The following is a 7,682-nucleotide window of genomic DNA, read 5'->3' as shown; positions in this document are numbered from 1 at the left end:
ATTTGAAGGATGGGTTGGGTGTGTCACTCGTGGCCCACCATATCCCAGAATTCATAGCGCGGCTCAGCCAAACTCCAGTTTCCGGCAATGGCGGCCGCTACTAAGTTTTGAAATTACTCTTATTATTCTTTCTGGGTCATATAATAAACTTTTAACATATTTTCATGCGAGAATGTGGGTGTGTAAACTTCAAATATCTGCTCGGTTTATCAAAATATCGCATATTTGCAAAAGTGCTTCAACGTTTTTGGAGACGTCTGTTACCCAACAGCTCGATAGCTAGCCGAGAGCTCGAGGGTCACTAGAGCCACCGAGAACGGCACAACTCCCGGCACATCATTTTCAGATCACCGCTGTCTTTCACTACTCAGGTTAAACGTAGGTTTACATCCAGCCTACCCGACCTTCTGAGGACCCGGCCCACATAGCCCGCGAAGGCCGGGTCCTCAGGAGGATTCAGCCCATGAATTTGGACATGACCTCAGTGTTCCGATTACCAGTCCGGGACTGGTCATGCATGCTGACTGATAAAAAGCGCACCACGAACACATTTCATTGCAACTTACTGGCAGTTGTCTAGACGGTTAACAGAGAGCAACAGATTCAAAGTTTCATTTCAAGTAATGGTGCATTACACAGACCTAAGCAATACAAGTAAAGTGTAATAGCTCATCACTTCAAAAATTAGCATTTGCATGCGCCATTATATATTATTCACCCTGTAACAGGGCAGCCCTTAGCGGCTGGAAACGCAGTGAGACAGACCAAGGCAAGTGTAGTGGAACAAAGTATTTATTTGCTATATGGCTCTCCTTAAAACAATTAACTTGTCGAGCTTCTTCACAGCACAAAAAATCCCTAATGACAACTGGCAGCCTTAAATATGTTCAGCTGTCACAGACTTAACCATTATTCCACTCTCAGGTAAATTCTTAAATCCCAACCTTCCACCACAGTATACAATATATCAATAAGAATAAATAAATACATAAATACATTTTCACATTTACATATTAATAAATACTTCACACTTTAATGTTACACCAAACCCAATATTATAAAAACCCAGAAACCCAAGCACAAAAAGATTCACCACACTCTCTTTACCAATGGTCTCTCCCGGAACCTTTAAATGGTGTCTGGACCCCCGGGGAAACATTTGCCCAAACACCTTGAAGAGGACACAGGCAAGAAAGGTGAGTAATCATTAACTTACAAACACTTATTTGCAACACTTTTCCCTAGATTCCACACACACATTTGCATTAGTTTTCCTTATTGGTAAACCTTAATCACAATCTCAATCACCATTCTTCTCTCCTGACAGACAACCACCACATTCCTTGATGAGGAGCAGCTGTGCAGGATCTGAAACAAGGCCACCAACTGATTTTAAAATTCCCAATAAATAGTCAATAAATATTTAAACTTCTTGTGTGCAAATCCATGCTTAAAGTGCAATGCTACATAAAGTGCTTGATAAGGTGCTTTTAATAAAGTGAAAGGTGTGCTCTAAAGTGCTATACAGACAATACAATATAAATAAATGCAGTAAGGGAGTCCTCTTCCTTACATTTCCTCCTCCCTCTCTTAAGCACGAAGTGCTTCAGTCCTCTGTCATCCTAGATAAACAATCAGCAACCACATTTGACTTCCCCGGCCTATACTGGACCATAAAGTCATAAGGCTGCAGAGACAGGTACCATCCTGCAATGCGGGCATTCGCATCCCTCATGCGGTTCAACCACTGGAGGGCACGATGATCAGTCTCCAGAGTGAAGTGACGTCCCAGAAGATAATACCTCAAGGCCTCAATAGCCCATTTCATGGCCAAGCACTCTTTCTCCACCGTCGAGTACCTCGTCTCCCTGTCGAGTAGTTTCCGACTCAGAAACACCACAGGCCTTCTTTCACCATCCACCTCTTGCTGAAGGACAGCACCAAGGCCAACTCCCGAAGCATCAGTTTGCAAGATGAATGGCTTGTTGAAGTCTGGACTGTGTAGAACTGGATGTGTGCAAACTGCTTCCTTGAGGTCTCTGAATGCTTGCTCACAGTCTTCCGTCCAACGCACTTTGTTAGGGGCTGAGCCTTTTGTGAGGTTATTAAGTACAGTGGATCGCTCTGCAAAAGAAGGTATGAATTTCCGGTACCAGCCTACTAGACCCAGAAAACCTCTCACCTTCCTTTTTGTTGTCGGAACTGGGAAGGACTGAATTGCTTCAATCTTTCCAACCTGCGGCTTTATCTTCCCAGAGCCAACTACAAAGCCCAAGTACTCCACTTCTCTCTTGGCTATGGAGCACTTCTTGGGATTGATAGTCAGTCCAGCCATTCTGATGGAGTGTAGCACCTTCTGTAGGTGAATGACATGCTCTTCCCAGGACTGGCTGTACACCACCACGTCATCCAGATATGCTGCAGAGAATGCTGACACATCTCTCAGTACATGGTCCATTAATCGTTGGAATGTCGCTGGTGCACCTTGAAGCCCAAATGGCATGACTTTAAATTGGTACATACCAAAAGGAGTTTTGAAGGCTGTCAGCTCTCTCGCTTCTGGCGCCAAAGCCACTTGCCAGTATCCTTTACACAGATCAAGTGTTGTAATGTACCTTGCTGATCCAACTCTCTCCAGCAGGTCATCCACCCTGGGCATTGGGTAGGGATCAAACTTGGATACTGCATTCAAATATCTGAAATCAATACAGAATCTCAGGGTGTCATCTTTCTTTGGTACCAAAACAATCGGGCTGCACCACTCACTACTTGACACCTCAATGATTCCCAGGTCCAACATCAGTTTTATTTCTTTCTGCAGCACTGGCACCAACCGTTCTGGAATTCTGTAGCTCTTTTGTCGAACGGGTGCATCCTCCTTCACCCGTATCTTATGCTGAACCAGTGATGTGAAACCTGGTGTCTCTCGAAAGAGCTGTGGGTCCACGAGTGGTTTTATATCAGCCTGCTCAGTAGGAGACAAATGAGAAAGGTCAACTGAAGCACAAACTTGAATGTTAGTTGAAAAGAACTTCTCAGTCACCTCCTCATCCTTAACTGAACGCACCAGTAACTGATAGACCGGCTCTTGTCGGCTGTGGAATGCCTTCAACAAGTTCACGTGAAATGTCTGATATTTTTTAACTCTTTCTGGCATATTCAGCTCATAAGTGACTTTACTCACTTGTCTGATGATCTCGTATGGTCCATGCCATTTTGTCAGCAACTTGTTATCGCTAGTGGGAAGCAATAACAGTACTTTCTGACCTGGAAGGAAGACCCTATCCCTGGCCTTCTGATCATACCAAGTCTTTTGATGTTTTTGTGCAGCTTTCATGTTGTCTTGCATCAATGATGCCATTTTCTCCAACCTCTCTCTCATGGTGATGACGTAGGCTGCGATGTTTTCGCCCTCTGCTTTGGATTCCTCCCAGCAGTCCTTAAGCAGATCCAGAGGGCCTCTCACTTGGCGACCGTATAAAAGTTCAAAAGGCGAGAAGCCAGTGGAAACCTGCGGGACCTCCCGGTAGGCGAACAGAAGGTAGGGCAGCCATTGATCCCAGTCAGCACCTGTGTCAGAGACAAACTTGCGCAGCATACTTTTGAGAGTCTGGTTGTATCTCTCCACTAGCCCGTCCGTTTGGGGGTGATAAGGGGTGGTCTTAAGTCCCTTTATCCCTAACAACTTATAAACCTGCTGCAACAACTTGGATAGAAAGTTCGTTCCACAATCCGTCAGAATTTCTCTTGGTATGCCTACCCTAGAGAAAAGCTGCAGAAGACAATTAGCAATGTGACGAGCTTTAATTGATCTGAGTGGGAAGGCCTCAGGAAACCGTGTTGCATAGTCACATATGACTAATATGTAGCGATGACCTGTGGAGCTCCTCTCTAAAGGGCCCACAATATCCATGCCTAGCCTCTCAAATGGTGTTTCAATAATTGGCAGTGGTTGCAACTGGGCTCGCGCTACTCCTTTGCCTGAGGTCAACTGACATTTTTCACAGGAACGGCAAAACTCAGAAACCTGGACATACATCCCTGGCCAAACAAAACGGCTGCTGATCCTATTCAGTGTTTTGTGAAAAGCCATATGACCTGCCCATGGAATTGAATGACCCAAATCCATAACTTTGTCTCTGAACTGTTGTGGGAGTGCCACAGCTTCGCACTTCCCCTTTCTCTGGTACAAGATGCCTCCTTTAATCAAGTAAACAGTGTCTGCAAGACAGCTTACCTGACCTTGACTAGCCCCCTCTACCTCTGTTACCTTCTCAAACCAGGGTTTTAGAGTAGGGTCGCTTCTTTGGAGTGCACCTAAATCTGAGGGAACATCAAACTCAAGTTGGTTATTTGGCTTAGGGAACAATGCTGTACCTTTTTCCTCTGAGCCTTTGAACTTTTCTCTTCTTTTCTGAGCCCTAGACTTCCTAATCTTCCCTGGCTCCGTTTCGAGAGACTCCTCAAAAAAGGGCAGTTCTTGCATCCTTTCCTTTGCACTTTGTGCTCTTGTGACTACATGACAGGGTTTAAATGGTTCAACTGTCATATCTAGAGGAAGTGAGCTTCCAGATTCATCACCTAAGCCTTGAATGTCTTTCTCAGCACTCACTTGAGGGTCATAATCTGACTGGTGTATTAGATCAAAAAGGGTGGGGATGTCATTACCAAGTATCACTGAATATGGCAAACTGGGAACAACAGCTACCACTAACAAGTAGGTTTGACCTCCTACTGTCAGGTAAACCTCAGCAGTGGGGTACCTGTGTTCGTCTCCATGCACACAACTTATTGTAGCCCCAACCCCACTTAGCTTTTCTCCTGAAATTATGCTAGAGTGTACAAGAGTCTGAAAGCACCCAGAGTCAAGCAAAGCTTCCTCTTTACGCCCATTAATTAAAACAGGGACAGTACAAGCTTTCTTTCCTACTGGCTCTGTGGCTGGTCTTGGAACTGCACATAAAAGAGATGGTTTTGACTTAAGTGCAGGGCAAAATTGTTGTGTATGGCCAAAGTTATGACAGTGATAACATTTAATATCCTGAACTGAAGATTTAAAGGATTTCTTCACATTGTGAGGTCTATGGGAAGGGAGCTGCCTAGAACTAGAAAGATTTCTAGCCTGAACTTGACCAGAACCCTGTTCACCCCCAGTGGACTTACTTGGTTGGGCGTAGTGGGTCTCCCGGCTGAAGTAGGTGCTCTTGCTTCCTTTTCTGGCTGAAGTGAAAACCTCTGCGAGGCTAGCTGCTTCCTTTGCAGTCTTCGGGTCATGCTCACGTATCCAAATCTCCAGCTCTGGATTAACCATTCTCAAAAACTGCTCCAGAATTATCTGCTCAGATATTTCTTCTACAGTTGATTTTTCAGGTTTAATCCATCTTGAAAACAGGTCTTTCAATCTTACATAAAGTTCACGTGGCGTCTCACCTGGCTCAACTTTCAGAGATCTGAAGCGGCGTCTGTAGGTGTCAGCAGTGATCTCATATTTTGCCAGAATTGCCTCTTTCACCTTATCATAATTCTCAGAGTCTGTTAAATCCATAAGAATGTAGGCTGTGCGGGCTCTACCTGTCAACAGGGGAACCAGACGAATAGCCCACTCATCTCTGGGCCATCGACACATGTTTGCCATTCTTTCAAACGTAGTCAGAAAATGTTCAATGTCATCTTCTGGTGACAGAGGAAAAAGTTTTGGTTCAATTAAAGACCTGGACCCACTGGCCACTGGAATGTCTTCACCATTGAATCCAAGTTCTTGTTCTTCAGATGTTGTAGGGGGCGCTGGCGCCTCTGGTGGGTCAGGCTTATCAGTTACAGCGTTAACTTGTAGCTGGATTTGCTGAAATTGATGCTGCATGCCTTTCCACCTTTGCTCCTGACGTGACAAATCCTTCTCCCACTTTTGGTCTCTGGCTGCTTGAGACCACATAAGAGATTTCACCAACCCTGTTAACTCCTCCAATTTGTTCTCAGGGCTTGTTGCTGCCATGGCCTCTAGCTCAGATGAAGCTCCAACTCCTTCATCAGGCTGCTCCTCTTGGCCTGGCTTTCTTCCACCTCTTGTCATCATCTTCTCACTGTGGCATGAGTGACACATTCCTGACACCACTTGTAACAGGGCAGCCCTTAGCGGCTGGAAACACAGTGAGACAGACCAAGGCAAGTGTAGTGGAACAAAGTATTTATTTGCTATATGGCTCTCCTTAAAACAATTAACTTGTCGAGCTTCTTCACAGCACAAAAAATCCCTAATGACAACTGGCAGCCTTAAATATGTTCAGCTGTCACAGACTTAACCATTATTCCACTCTCAGGTAAATTCTTAAATCCCAACCTTCCACCACAGTATACAATATATCAATAAGAATAAATAAATACATAAATACATTTTCACATTTACATATTAATAAATACTTCACACTTTAATGTTACACCAAACCCAATATTATAAAAACCCAGAAACCCAAGCACAAAAAGATTCACCACACTCCCTTTACCAATGGTCTCTCCCGGAACCTTTAAATGGTGTCTGGACCCCCGGGGAAACATTTGCCCAAACACCTTGAAGAGGACACAGGCAAGAAAGGTGAGTAATCATTAACTTACAAACACTTATTTGCAACACTTTTCCCTAGATTCCACACACACATTTGCATTAGTTTTCCTTATTGGTAAACCTTAATCACAATCTCAATCACCATTCTTCTCTCCTGACAGACAACCACCACATTCCTTGATGAGGAGCAGCTGTGCAGGATCTGAAACAAGGCCACCAACTGATTTTAAAATTCCCAATAAATAGTCAATAAATATTTAAACTTCTTGTGTGCAAATCCATGCTTAAAGTGCAATGCTACATAAATTGCTTGATAAGGTGCTTTTAATAAAGTGAAAGGTGTGCTCTAAAGTGCTATACAGACAATACAATATAAATAAATGCAGTAAGGGAGTCCTCTTCCTTACACACCCTATGTAAATAGCTTACCTTCACTTCTGTGGTTCGATCGGGTTCGATGGAAGCCGAAAAAAAGACCCAGAATTTTCTTGCAGTCCCGCTCAGTCAAAAAGCGCGGTCTGGCGCATGTGCAATTAGGGACATAAGACTCACGGTTTGGGGGTATATTTTACTGCATTTTTTAATGTAATGTTGTTACTCTTCAGAAAAGGGTATAATAAACCCATTACTTCATAATTCCTTGGCTGAGTGCAATAATAGAGTAAATTTCATATGATTTGCATAGATGATATATACCTCTCTCCAAAATAGCTTTTATCAGTGTAGAGCTAATATATTCTCAAGACAAATCAAAAGGACAAGGTCATGTCAGATTTAATTCTTGTAGATCCCCTCACAAACTGAATGTTTTAGTGTAGGTGTTTTGGAAATCTGATTATGTATGCTCTAACAATAAAACTATGTCAGAACAACAGTTTAACACGAAAATTAAAAATAAGTTTGTGGCGTGGGTGTGGTCTCTGGCTAGTTGCAGAGGAGGGGTGATGCAGTGAGCTCCCGGGGCGACGCAGGGGCGGGGTGAACAGGTGTGCTGGGGATCTGTCAGTGATTGTCTCTCTTTATATGTTGGCAGTGACAGTCGGAGGGGGAGAGCGGACGTGACAGCAGTGAGAGAGAGCGGGAGTGTCTGTGTCCCAGTACAAAACCACAATATTAAATAAAA

General features: G+C 43.9%; 2 long non-coding RNA genes across 2 annotated transcripts; both read left to right on the top strand.

The window, feature by feature from the left end:
• The first annotated feature begins 1,056 nt into the window (after positions 1 to 1,056).
• On the top strand, positions 1,057 to 1,428 carry LOC145423175 (uncharacterized). Its single transcript, XR_013904283.1, has 2 exons — positions 1,057 to 1,196; positions 1,328 to 1,428. It is a non-coding gene; the product is annotated as an uncharacterized LOC145423175 (long non-coding RNA).
• A 5,066-nt stretch (positions 1,429 to 6,494) lies between these two features.
• Positions 6,495 to 6,821, top strand: LOC145422691 (uncharacterized). The gene is made up of 2 exons (XR_013903978.1): positions 6,495 to 6,589; positions 6,721 to 6,821. It is a non-coding gene; the product is annotated as an uncharacterized LOC145422691 (long non-coding RNA).
• The last annotated feature ends 861 nt before the right edge of the window (positions 6,822 to 7,682 follow it).

Source organism: Astatotilapia calliptera, chromosome 20, assembly GCF_964374335.1.
Source record: "Astatotilapia calliptera chromosome 20, fAstCal68.1, whole genome shotgun sequence".
NCBI lineage: Eukaryota > Metazoa > Chordata > Actinopteri > Cichliformes > Cichlidae > Astatotilapia > Astatotilapia calliptera.
This window is presented reverse-complemented; position numbering and strand designations above follow the sequence as displayed.